Source organism: Triturus cristatus, chromosome 3_2 (genome assembly GCF_964204655.1).
Source record: "Triturus cristatus chromosome 3_2, aTriCri1.1, whole genome shotgun sequence".
Classification (NCBI taxonomy): domain Eukaryota; kingdom Metazoa; phylum Chordata; class Amphibia; order Caudata; family Salamandridae; genus Triturus; species Triturus cristatus.
Window position 1 is genome coordinate 214,713,398 of NC_140584.1, and position 14,294 is coordinate 214,727,691.

A 14,294-nucleotide genomic window follows, 5' to 3' on the forward strand; every position below is an offset into this window, starting at 1 on the left:
TTTTGGGCTTAAAACATGGAGCAAAATGTGAGCATCTTCTTGCCTCTTCAGTTCACTTAAAATCTGAGAAAAGTCGGTCATGAAAGATACACTCAACAGCAAAATAAAACCTGAATCTGTGCTCACTTTACCTCTGATTTGTAGCTTGAAATATAAGTGAGAATTTCAAGGCCGGATAGCTGTGGTGCCACTGGGAATAACCACACTAAGGATTTTCGCTGGTGTACCATATGTATTCAGTTGTGCACTTCTATTTAATGTACAATCTGTTTCTTTTTTTGAATGGTTATTAACTCTTCCTCAAGATGCTTCAGTGTACAGTATGAATTTAGCTTCTCATGCATTTTTTATTTTATTTTGTTGCCATGGGTTGCAGTTGGATTGTAAAGTTGATACAGATCATTCTGGGTCAAATGAATCTGACAATGTTTGAAACTGATGGAAAGAGACCAGACAAGTGGAAGTGATGCTCAGCAAAACATTAAATATGTTTTGAATTTCACAAAACTAACTATGGGCCATATGTACAAAAGCCTTTTTGTGGTGGGATAGCAAAAATGCATTTACATATGCACAGAGCACAAATTGCGATTCAGTAACATGGTACTGACTCGCGATTTGTGTTAAGCGAATTGCAGTGCTATATATGAATGTTTTGTAACCAAATTACGGTCGCAAAACATTCATTTTTTACCAACGACTCAAGGGTAGTGGTAACCATTCCCAAATGGGGAGGGCTGCTCACAGGACCCCTTTCTTTTTGTGAATGTTGGAACAAATCATTTTTAAGAGCAGGTGGGGATCCAATAGATCAGTGCCTGATCTTAAAAAATGAAACTTATTCGTTTCATGCTATTTTTAGAAAAGCATCACGTTTTTCTTTAAGAAAAACAGGATGCGTTTAAGAAAAAGAAAAAAGTAATCACAAACATGGTGGTCTGCTGACCCGAGCGGGCTAACATCGCTGTGCTGGTTGCAATTACTAATAGGTCGCAAATTGCAACCTAGCTCATTAATATTCATGAGGTTGGTTTATTGTGACCCCATTAAAAATCGCTATTACCAACTTGTACATTTTTTGTATGTTAGCAATTGAAATTTAGATATCAATTAGGAGCTCAAAATCTCTGAATTATTTACATGTGGCCCCTAGTTCTCTGAGTTCAAATGTCATGTAACGGTGGTGATGCAAGTATTGCACTAGCCCCTTAATTGAATTTGCATGGAACTAAGGACATTCAAAGTTTCTGGGCAATAAAATTACCCCAGTACCCAATTTTGAAACCACATGGAATTGCCTATTCTATGGAGTTTTGCCACATACATTTACTAATTTGAGTATTGAACAAGTGCTAAATGTATGTAGGTAACATCGCATTGAGCGAGGGGTGGTGGTGAGCAGGGCTTGGTATGCCTTTCCGGTTCGAAAGAGACTTGTCTGCGTATGCAACTGGCATCTCATGCAATTTATACTGATGGTTATTCCTGGATGAAAAATTGGGTCAGGTTCTTCCACAACCAGTAAATGTGAGTGTGAGAAAACAAAGCCACTAACAATCAGGTGGAGAAAATTAATGCATACATGTATGCGTTAATTCCATTCCATCTAATTTGCAATCAAGAGTTAGCAGTTCAATACTCAGCTATTGTTTAGAGACAAAATAATGAACAAAGTGCATATCTTTTTAAATTTGCAAAGAAAAGCCAGCTAAAATGTATGAGTGTATATATTCAGTTCTGCACTCAGAGACATTTTCATGTTATGTTCCCAAGGGGCTCGAATAACATGACATCCCGAGTGGCCCATCTGGCTGTTTCCAAATAGAGATTATACACAACCTAACAGACATTAATGGTAATACAGAATCATCACTAGCATTTTGTGTGAACCATTTCCTGCCTAATCTACCACAGACTTTTATCAGTCTCCATTGTACTCTTCAGGTATATGCATCAGATTGTTTCTACCAATAGGACTACAAGAGCTAAGGAGGCACACGTTTCTTTATCTGTGAGTATATAGCGTGCTGCGAATGCCCCTAGTAATGAAAAGCAGGGTGCAGTCACATTTGTGGGTCATTTCAGTCTGACCCGTGATGTTAAGCACTATCTCATATTCTGCAATCGTGTCCCTCAGTTGCATAACACCCAATTTTCGAATAGGTTGAAATAATTATGACCAATTATACATGGTTATTTTATGGTATTAAGTGAGAAAGCATTGCTCAGACCTCTCACTTCTTTTTAAGCGACTTCTACACAAGGGCGTAGACAGCAAAAATAAAATGTCCCAAGCAAAGTGAGCGATCCTTAACTTTTATATGAAGGCCTGTAGGAATTGTATCCCTGAGGAAAATTTGCAGGAAGTCGTCAAAATAATGCATTTACAGTTTATATGTAAGGAATGTCAACTAAACGGAACATTTAAATGTACTGACCTTTTTTCATTTTGCCCTTTTCTATCGCCATCTCTTTCCTATGATCTACTTTCCTTTCTTTCCTTCTTTTCCATTTTCCGTTCATTCCTTCTTTCCATCATTCTTTCCTTCTGCTAATTCTTGTTATTTGAGCTTCTTTCAAGCTCTAACTTTACAAACTTATTTAAGATTCTGCTTAATTTACTTTCCTATTTTTCCCTTTCTTCTTGTCATTCTCTCATTCTCTTTTGTCCCTTCCTTTCTTCTTACCATCCTCCTGTCCTTTCTTCATCCCTTCTTTCCATCCTTCTTTTTATTATCCTTCCTTTCCCATCACCCTTACATACGTTTTGATTTCCTCTTTCCATTATCTAATTCTACTTTTCTGCTTTCCTTATTTCTCTTTTTTATTCCTTCCTTCTTTTCTTCTTGCTACCTTTTTTCCAAAATGTACTTGTAATTTCTTTCCTTTCTTCCTTCCTTTTACCCTTTTCATCCATTCATACTTCTTTCCTTCTTTCTATTCTTTGTTTATACCCGTGTTCTATCCTGCTTCCTTTTAACTTTCCTTTGTTCTTCACTTATTTGCATTCCTCTTTCCTTCCTTTCTTGCTGGCAAACTGCATTTGCCTCCTCCTAATTGTTTCCCACTTTGAAAATGTCTCTCTATCACCATTTTAGGCTTCTTTGGCCCACCATTGGAGAGCTGTGCTGCAGTTATTTATTCTTCCAGTATTTATTAGTTTCTCCTTCAGTCTTAAAATGACCTGTGAGTGAGAGTTAAAAATTATGAAGAGCCATTAAATAATTTAATCTGTTCAGTCACTTGGTGGCATCATGTGTCCCCAACAAATGCCTAAGATGCCACTCTGAACACCTATTAAGAACTACTAGAATCTAGAGAACAAAATGGGGAGGCAGATCTTTCTCTCATCTGGCTCCTAAATTATGGAACGCCCTACCTCGTGAACTAAGATTTCTGGAAGTGGAATCAAATGAAGATATGGATTTTCCACCAGTATCACGTTTCTCACTCTCAGCGCTGGGATGCCCCCAGGCAACTATGCGCTTTTTAAATCCTATGACATACATACAAACATGCACATTTGCTATTCTTAGCACTTATTATGAGTGACCACTTAATTCTGATGGGATTTGTAGGTCATTTACTTGCCCCTTCAGAATTATGAAATCCCTAGTAACACCGTGCACCTTCATGTTCCACTTGGAGATTTAGGTCACTGAACGTAGCTAAAATATCCATCTGAAATGGTCTGGCAAATGAGGAATTACCAAGGGAATCAGACTCAGAATTACTGATTCATCTGAAAATTCCTCATTTTTCAGGGGACCTTCAGTCTTCCATTTCTAGCCTCTAGTAACTCTGCCCCTCCACCCCCACTGAGATACCAGTAACCCAAATATTTGTAAAAACTGAAGGAAGGATAGACATAACGGGTCCAAATCATGAAGCTTAATAATGAGTTGCTAATTATAATTTATTTCGATTTTCATTGAGGAAAAGAGTTTTAATTCACTGCTCTTCATAATATGGATAGTGTTTACTTCTCCTTCACACAATGGAAATGCGTTTACTTGTGCTCTCTGTATGAATAGATTTGCTTGCATTTCCAGTAGGAGAAACCATCTGCAAATAATTGGAGAATTTTCACAAAGCCATGTTTAATTGCTAAATCGATTCAGCCTACACTAAAATTATACTAAACAAGGATTTTCAAGTTGGATATCTTCTCATATAGGTTTGTTGTCAAATTACATGTACACACCACTTACCAGTTCTAAAGTAATGTGTATGTTTATTTAATTTTTATATCATAGTTGTGAAACAGGAAAAAGCAATAAGTGGGCAAAAAGATAAGTTCTCCTATACATTAATTGGAAAACCCTAACTACATGGTCAAAGGTCGTAGGCAGTGGAGTTGGCTGCTTCTGGGGATTTGGTCCTGAGCATGACTCGTGCCTAAGGTCTTGAGTCCAACCACAAAAGCTTATTGCCAAAGACCGTGGGCAGCAGGGTTGGTGGCCTGCCAGGGTGGGTAATAGGGCCTGACCAAAGGACAAGCTCTGCGATAATTTGTGCCGTGCAGGCCCAGATGCCGTGCACAGCATGCAACGTCACCCACAGTGGTTGGTTGAAAGGCCTTACTGCAGGTCAGGCTCTGCATTCAAACCCAGTTGTGCATGGCCAAAAGAAGGGAATAGCTATATTTTGTACTGTTTCAAAGCAGAATGGAGTTATACATCAAGAAATAGGTCTTGCATACAGAGCAGACATGCTCAGCTTCGTCAGCTGCCCAAGGTAGGCTTTCTGTCAGACTCTACATCCAACCTCTGGTGAGCTGGGCCCGAGCCAGTGGTTGGTCACCTGCGATAGGCTGGATGCCTGGTCTGGTCTTCAGCTTTGTGCAGCATGGGTTGGCTGCCAGTTGGGGGTTCAGTGCAACATAAATAGTACATATGCAGATGTACATGGTGCAATATTATTTTTACAGTTGTGTGAGGGGAGGGCTATGGTCCACTAAAGATAAAGGTGACTGAGTCATGATGCTCCTTCTCTATCTATCTATCTATCTATCTATCTATCTATCTATCTATCTATCTATCTATCTATCTATCTATCTATCTATCTATCTATCTATCTATCTATCTATCTATCTATCTATCTATCTATCTATCTATCTATCATCTATCTATCTATCTATCTATCTATCTATCTATTCCTATGTTTCTCTGCCTCTGTATATCTAGTTTATATCATGGCATTTTTCATGTACACTTGCTTAAATAATTAATGTAACCAAAGCCAAGATAAAAATGGTTAAATCTGTTCAGTAAAGTAGAGGTATACTGAACAGTTGTTTTCACGTGTAGTCATTGTAACATGCATTGTGTGATTCAGTCAGAAAACATTGTTTTTCTCATGTAAATCTTTCTCTACTGGTGGCATAGCGTACACTCTTTTTGAAAAAAGAACATGATGCTGTCACTGTGTTCTATGCTAGTTTAGAGGCTATAGATACTCAGTGTCACTAATACACAATTCTCTCCCCACTTCACATTATGTATTCTCCTCAGAAACTCCCCACTATTTGTGAGGAGTAGGTTTAAAAAAATAGGAAGACAAAATCATTTATATAAGTGGGTGTTACCTTCAATACAACATGGACTCAATAACAGAATTGGTCTGCCAAATTGACTTTGTGGTCTCTAATAGGGTGTTTAACTAAACTGAAATAATGTAGATTTAAATAAACGAGTAGAAAATTAACAGGTAAACATAAATAGAAGAAAATGCTTAACACAATGAAAATGTACACATGGGGCACACTTACACATGCTAGGCCGCAAGCTGTTTTATTGCAATGCTAAAAGTGGTTCATTTAGAAGTGTTAAATCAATGTATATTCTTTTGTGAAAAATGAGAACATGCACAATGAAGATATAGCAAACGTGTACTTTTGATCCTTGCTAATGGATGCTTCTCATTAAAAGATTAACATTTTATAATATTATTCAAGTTGCTGTGTTTTTAAGAGCTCATTGATTAGGATATAGCTTTAAAAAGGCAACTGTGCAACCCTATATGAAGAATCAGCAGAAAATCCGGAATGATGACGCCTTGAACTAATCTCGTGTTTTCTTATCAGGTTATGTCATTGTCAAATGTTTATAGTTTTTCTAGAAAATATTTCAGTTTCTACAAACCTTACTTTAGTTTTAAGGATAGTCTTGTATAAGTATTTGTAGGAAAACTCAGCCATAATCTGAGCTGAAACTTGTTCGATATTAGTTGTAAAACATTTAGTTAATAAAATCATTAGTACATTGTTTCTTGAGATACAGAGAGGAGTAATCCAGTTCCCAGGAAAACCTTGGACGGTGATTGGATGGAAGTAGTGAGAAGATTCAACAGTTTGCTGATACTAACAAAAATGTGCTGATTTTATAAGTGAGTGTTCTTAGATTAGCGCAGGTCAGACCCAACTAAAGGTTTTCTCTTCTCCTTGTCTCCCTGGCCAACCTCTCACGCTGACTCACTTTTCCAGACTTTGGTCCGTAGAGCTTTGACTGAGACCCTTTCCCATTACCCCCAGACCCTGTGCTTAACTGCGCCGAGACTCTACTTAGTTTTTGAATATCTCTTTATGGGGCATTCTGTTTTGATTATTTCTCATATTATTGAATGTAACCTTCTAAAAGCTTTATGATTGCTCTCCCTCTCTTGAAACAGATCTTTTTATGGGTTTATCGGGACTTCTTTGTCATTTTTTATTAGAATAGTAATTATTTCCTTTATGGAACACGCTTGTTAATGATTTATGCAATGTATTGATACTAAACTGATTCGAATTATGGACTGATGAATAAATCTGATTCATAAAAAATGAGCTTATAAAGATTTGAAATAATAAACCTTTTAAACTTCCTAAAACTCTCTTCATTGTCTCACACTCAATATTGATTATTGATGCAATAGTTAAAATGATCAGTGATTAGATGTTGTCCTCTTGCTTCAACAGCCAAGGCCCATCAACCTGACCAAGTGATGGTTAGTCTGAATGTTTTTTGGAAACCATTGTACCAGTGGCAGCTGGTGGAATTTGATATGGTGCCGCCAGACAAACCAAAGTGAAATGCAACAGCAAGTGAAGCACACAACCCCAACGCTTTAAGTAAAGGTTCAGCTGGGCAATCAGGGGGTTTGTCTCTCCCACAATCAGTACAACTGTTTTGTATGTAGTCTATTGCCAGCCCAATATAGGAAATAAGCTAACACTGCACAATACTGTTTATGTGCGTTTGTTCACCTGCATGTAAATACAATAGACAACTGCACTTCGTCTCATGCCATACCAACAATTTCATGGAGATTTGATGGCAGCATGCATTCATTCCATTATATTTTGATACTGTTAAATATTTGTTGCAACTTTCAAGAAGGTGGAGCTATTTGATTATAGGACATCATAACAACTCCATTTCCAATTGTAATTAATCTTTAAATAATCTATAAAGGAAGTACCTGGCATGGCAGCATTTTTTTGAGGTTTCTGTAGTCGCACAACACAGTACAAGCATGCAGTCATCATCTATGTAAAACTGATGAGGGACTGCTGAAAAATTTGCATTTCTTACTTAACAAGTGACGTAGAGCATGACTGTATGACACTGAGCTTTAGAGTGCAAGGTTCAGTTAGACAGAATTTTATCAGCATGGTGGTGTCACTCCTGCACCACCGTTTTAATGAAAATCAAGGCCTGTAAATGGAGAAGCTCTAATGTAGAGATTTCCTTGCAGGTACAATGGTTTTCTCATTATTGTTTGGCTTTGTTTTCTGGTATGTTGGTTGCTCAGATGAAAGGTGAGGCAGACAGGCCTTTAGTCAGGGTAAGATTAAGAGAATATTTGCCAGGCCTGAAAGTCAAAGGGGCGTAGCCCCAAAGCCCTAATAGAGAAAAAGCTGCTGCTTTATACTTAATTTAACCTGACACTAGCTGCAGAAGCTCTTATGTGCTTTAGTTAATAAGTATAGAGTAAGTATTCTAGGTTGGAAACATTCCAGATATTTATACTCCTCAAAATCAAATAATCCCTTCTATTTCAAATCTAACAATTTCTTTCATACATGTATATAGACATCACTGTAATGCCCCCTCCCCTTTGTATGAGGGCTTAATTTTTAAACATTGTTCAGCCTGAAAATTGCTAAAATGCTTACAAGATCTGAAACAACACCACCCTGAAAGATGTTGAAGGCACTGTGAGGCATGATTGGCAAAAATACGCCACGTTTTTAAATCCAGTGGCCATCCAATTGCCTCTAGTCTAAAATATCTCATCATAGTTGCTCTGATGAGAGTGTCTGTGTGTTCTGGGACCTTCGAGTTGATAAATCTTGTAGAGTGCACAGCAAATCTATATCTCCTACTTCTCAATTGTGAGGAGCATCCAGTAAACTATTAGTGCAGGCCTCACTGTAACTCATATTCTATGACATTTTGTGTTTCGCATCAGATTTGTTTTATGAACAAATTGGAAAAATTTAGCCTAGAGTCAAAATAATGATATCTTCCTGCTAGACAGAAAGACAAATATAGATTCAAAAGACTTAATTATGAGTAGGTAAGTGAATTATCCTAACATCTATTACCATGTTATAAACCTTTTCCCTTTTATTTCTGATACTCCTTTTCTCCCTGAAGGAGGGAAAGACATTATGGGTCCAAATCAAGAAGCTTAATAATTAGTTCCTAATTGTAATTTCTTTAGATTTTCCAGCACATTTTTTCATTGTACTCTCCTAGTTCAGTTTTTCCTTTATCTGCTAGCTCGCTCATGTTCTTTTGCCATTGGTACATTTTGATTCGCCATATTCAGACTGCCATTGTTTCTGTATATTTTCTAACGTCTTGAATTAATCTATGAAGTGACTTTTCCTTGGATGCCTGTCGTTGAAGTTTAGCCAAGATCTCTGCTTTTTGATCCCTCTGAGTCAGAGCTAAATTTGATTATTTTGTCAACTATTACTATTTTTGAGTTTTCCCTAATTTGACATCTTTCCTTCATAATCTGTCTGCGCTTATGGCTCATATCAGAATTCTGCTGGTTTCATCACCTCTTTGAAGCTTTATGTTTTCTCACTGTAATGTGTTCTTCATGTTTGCTCATTTTTACATTCAGTGAGATCTTAGAAACTGATATTACTTCTCATTTCTTGCTCTCAGAATTTTTTTTTTCAAGAACTGCAATTATGTTCAATTTTATTTCTCTATCCCTCTAACAGTGATTAATTACAATTTCCAGCATGCCTTTTAAAGTCTCAGCATAATGGATGGAGATTAGAGTTAGGATATTCATATAAAGGTAATGTGTAAATTCTTAGTCATGTGGGGACTTCAGTACACTTCTGTAATGAATTGAACAGCTCAGTAAAGATGCCCCATACATTGACAATAACACTGTATGTTGTTTCTTTGATTTTCCAGTGAATGAAGAGGAATGGGCATGATTCTTAATATAGAAATGGTTTCCACACATGAAATATTCATTTACATTAGAGAGTGTATTAAATGGAGAGTGTATCAATCAAAATAACCAACAGTAACCACTAGACTGACCACTAACCTTGGGTTCCAAACTAGCATGCTACCCACCATAAAGTGCTTCAATGCCTCATCAAGGAGAGTAAGTGCTATTTCAAATCCATTTACAATTACTACAAGCCCTGCAAAATTCCTTTACCTCCCCCTAGGAAACATGTAGTGTTAATGAGCTTCTTTATGTCTGTTGGTTTCCTGTTTGAGAAACCAGTAACATTTTCCTTTTGAAAATGCATTTAATATGACTTAGTTTTGGCATTTTCTAAACATGTGTCCAACCATAAATTGTTGAAAATATCACAATAGAAGAAATGTAGCAACTATTTGCACCAAGAGCACAGTCATAATAGGCTGTTAATTAGTGCTGTACCACTTTCTTCTAACATGCAGTTCATTCTAAAATAGTCAACAATTTGTATTAAGAGCGCAGCAGCTCTTGTTTCTTGGCACATGCTGCATGTTTATGAACATCCAGCACTCTATGTTGTGAGCACATCTATGTTTAATATTGGGAAAGTTACTGAAGAATTACTATATAAGTCTGTTCCTTTGCCCTGAATGACATATGTTTCTGAGCGTGCTGCTTGTCAGCACTACAGATCAAGGGCACATTTGCTTTAAATATTGGAAAATTACTCAATTAAAAGTATAGATGTTAGTCTCATGTCTCTGAATAACAACTGGTTTGTTCACAGGGCCTTACCATAGCGCCCTAGATGCCGTATTAAATTGTCATCCATACTTTCTACAAAGAAAACTTTGACATGTAAGTCACGAAATGCATCAATTATTCATATAATTTTAAACCCGGACGTTATTATTTGAAAATCTTACATGTAATTGCGCGTCTATGTTTGACATACCCGATAAATTATAATTTGCCATTTTAATTCAGAATATATTTTTTCTTTATTAACAGACAGATTTTGAATACAAGTCTTTCAGGACACAATTAAATGTTTTTAGCTATGGCAACGAAGACCGAAAATGGCCAGATACAATTACAGAGTGAGCATACAGCCAAGCTATATATTTCTTTTTCATTCTAAACACTCCAATTTGTGTCTCTGATTTTTGGTAACTCTTATGTTTTCAGCTTTGTATGCTGATATTACAGATTTACTCTCATTACGTCTGCTTACCACTACCGTGGAGCCGTTTAACTTCTTCGAACAATTCGTACATCTCTAAGGTCATAAGTCTTCATTATACTCTTTTGGATACATGACTGTTTTTCCTTCACATCGGTGATCCCATGGTTAATCTTTCTTCACGTTCACTCTTCTGCTTGTCTTATGCACTAAATGGATTGGAACACATCACAATATGAATTTTCTGTTCTTCTTTACGCGATTGTCGGTATTGGGTTTACCTTTACTCTGTGTCACAGTTATTTCAATTTTCTACACTAGTTTTTGCCTTTCTACATGGCTCAGACCTTCTTGTCTTGCTATATCCTGCTTAAACACTGTCTTTTTATTTTTTTATTTTAAAGAGTTTTATATAGCGCGAACGTGACCCTTGGGTATCAGAGCGCTTCACAATTACATGAGGTAGGTTAAAGATACAACTTGTATAGCAGAACGTTTTACAATGATATGAGGTAGGTTAGGTATGCAGCTATACAGTAGTAGCATAAATATATACAGTGACAAGATTTAGGATATCGCATGATGTCAGCATTCACATATATATATATATGTATTTCCTATATATGTCTATCTTCAATGTTATAAATAAAGTTATTGGATCTGCTTACTGTACAAGGTGTACTGGGACTTCCAATACAAATAGTTCTGAGTGTCTTTTTCCGTGCATTCCACATCCACGAGTCTCGAGTAGTATAGTACCGTAAAAGGTTATCCCCAGTATAACTGGTGACTTTATCTTTACTTACTAAAGATCTGTTTTGAAAACATCTATATCACGGTGCTAGTGTTGAACTGTCTTGCCTACGGAAGGAACTTACTCATTAGGAAGATCTTCGCTTCCCTCTTGAATGTTGCCATGTTTGGAATTTTCCTAATGTGTGGAGGGAGTGAGTTCCAGATTCTGGGGGCTGCTCCAGAGAAAGCTCTATCATACATTTTCTTCTTCCGGAAGATGGGTGTTCTCAGCAACAGCTCCTTGGCACTCCTGGGAGGTCTGTTTCCCCCTGATTGCTCAATTTTCTGGGCCAAATATCTTGGTGTTTTGTAGTGGAGTGCTTTGTGGGTAATACATGCCAATTTAAGTTGAATTCTGGGTTTGTAAGGTAACCCGTTTAAGCTTTCAGGTGTGGGGAGATGTGGTCGAATTTCCTCGATCCGGTGATGAGTCTTGCGGCCGCATTGAGACATGCTTTTAGTGGTGCAGTGGAAATTTTTGATAGACCTGCTAAGGTTGTACATCCATATTAAATCCTTGAGATAACTAAGGATTGGACTGCCAATTTGAGGTCCGCCGTAGAAATGAATGGTTTCACTTTTCTAATGTAGTTCAAGTGAAATCGGGCACTTTTTGCCATTGATTTGATGTGGGCTTTCATGTCTAGGTTCTTATCCAGTGTGATTCCTAGCGATTTCGCTGATTCCACTAGAGTAGGGGTGCAGTTTAGTGCTGTGATCAGTTTCGTCCATTCCTTCACTTCTGTGTGGTTCTTTGGTGGTGAGATTAATAGGAATTCAGTTTTTTGTGCATTTAGCTTCAGATGATTGCTAGTTAACCAGTCTAATGAAACTTTTAAAGCCTCATTCATTAACTTGATGTCTTCCAGAGACGCGATCTTGATGTATATCTGCGTGTCGTCCGCGTAAATGTGGTAGGATATGCTTGCTGTCCTATGTGGATAGGATGTATTATACATTATAGGGATATATGAAATGTTTATACATGTTTTTACTATTGTTTTCATAGCCTTGAGAAAGTCAGCGTATGTTGGCTGTTTCATGTTCTTTGCAAAAAGGACTGGATCACTATCTCTATCATTGTAGAGATTGTTGACTGTATTATCTAGACTAAAGTGTATGAATCCTTGTAACTTCTTGTATTCATTTTGGTACTTTGATATTTATCAAATAAACTAACGAATGTCTTGATAAAGGCACTTCCTTTGTTTCCTGTGTCAAGAGGATTTCTCCTTTTTCACTCTTTTTGCTAGGTTAGACAGAATTATGCCAACAATATAATCTGAAATATTGTGAGTGCCAGGGTTTCTTTTGTTGTAAGCTATTTTACAAGCCACTGCTGCTACTTGGTTTTCCTACACCTTAGGTAATGGGGTGTTCCTTACCCTGAGTGGCAGCACATCTACTCTTTCATGCTAGGTTACTATTTTAACTCACTCTGTAGCCCATATATACAGTCATTTTGAGGTGCGACCCTCGTATCCACCACTACCTATTCCTGTTTTACACTTCTGTGATGAATTGGCCCGCTCAGTAAAGATGCCCCATACATTGACAATAACACTGCATGTTGTTTCTGTGATTTTCCCATGAATGAAGAGGAATGTGCATGATTCTTAATTTATAAATGGTTTGCACACAGGAAATATTCCTTTACATTAGAGAGTGTATTAAATGGATGGTGTATTAATCACAATAACCAACAGTAACCACTAGACTAACCACTAACCTTGGGTTCCAGACTAGCGTGTAACCCACCATAAAGTGCTTCAGTGCCTCGTCAAGGAGAGTGAGTGCTATATCAAATCCATTTACAATTACTACAAGCCCTGCAAAATTCCTTTACCTCCCCCTAGGAAACATGGAGTGTTACTGAGCTTCTTTATGTCCGTTGGTTTCCTGTTTGAGAAACTGCTAACATTTTCCTTTTGAGAATGCACTTATTATAACTTAGTGTTGGCATTTTCTAAACATGTGTGCAACCATAAATTGTTGAAAACATTACGATAGAAGAAATGTACCATCCTGTGGCATACGCAGTCAGCAGTGGTGGTTATTGGATTTTCAGATACAAAATTAAGTAAGAGTTGTTTTTGATATAATGAGCTGCAGGCCAAAGGGCAATATTTCTAGGAAAGTCTGTACTGATCAATGAGGTGGACTCATCTGTGGATTTCCCATAATACCTCCATTCAGTAATGTGTGTTTTTTCTGCTTTCTTATAATTGTGTACTGAAAAGAAGAATCATTTTTCACATGGCCATATTTTGTTCTTTCTCTTTCCAATGCAAACTCACACCCACGTATGAAATACAGTCTTTTTCAGGAAACTTGTAGATTTATGAGAGCCTGGTTTCACCTATATTTCAGTAGTAATATTATATGCAAACGTTTCTCAAAATCCGGTCCCATAACTAGAGTTGTATTTCTTGATGGATGTTTGCAGACTCCAGAAAAGAAGACATCTTTTTCTATGAACAAAATTGTACATATTAATTACGTTGTGCACATGTTCAGTTATTTAAAAATGAGTGTGAAATCTAGCTTGTTTTATATGTCAGTGAATGTACTTATTAATTGTGTCAAGGATAGGAATTGAAGATATAATTGCAAGGGTGGGTATTTCACACGATCGCCCCAATCGTGAAGCTCTTTTCCTGATTTTCTGGATCTTGACTCAGGAAAAACACATTTCTCATATGCTAATATAAAGTAGAATTTGTGCATGCACATTTTGAGATCCTTATGCCCTAACTGGCTTGCTCACTGCTTTCATCCCCCATTTAAAATTGCGTACTTAGTACTTTCTAGAGGGCGTGGCAGGTGCAAACACCAGTGCTCCGAGTATTTCAAGTGATGAGTGCACTTT

General features: G+C 37.2%; 1 protein-coding gene across 1 annotated transcript in view; it reads left to right on the top strand.

Moving 5' to 3' along the window:
* THSD7B (thrombospondin type 1 domain containing 7B) overlaps positions 1-14,294 on the top strand; it is a 2,208,177-nt gene that overhangs the window by 551,342 nt on the left and 1,642,541 nt on the right. The gene's annotated exons all lie outside the window — the stretch shown is intronic.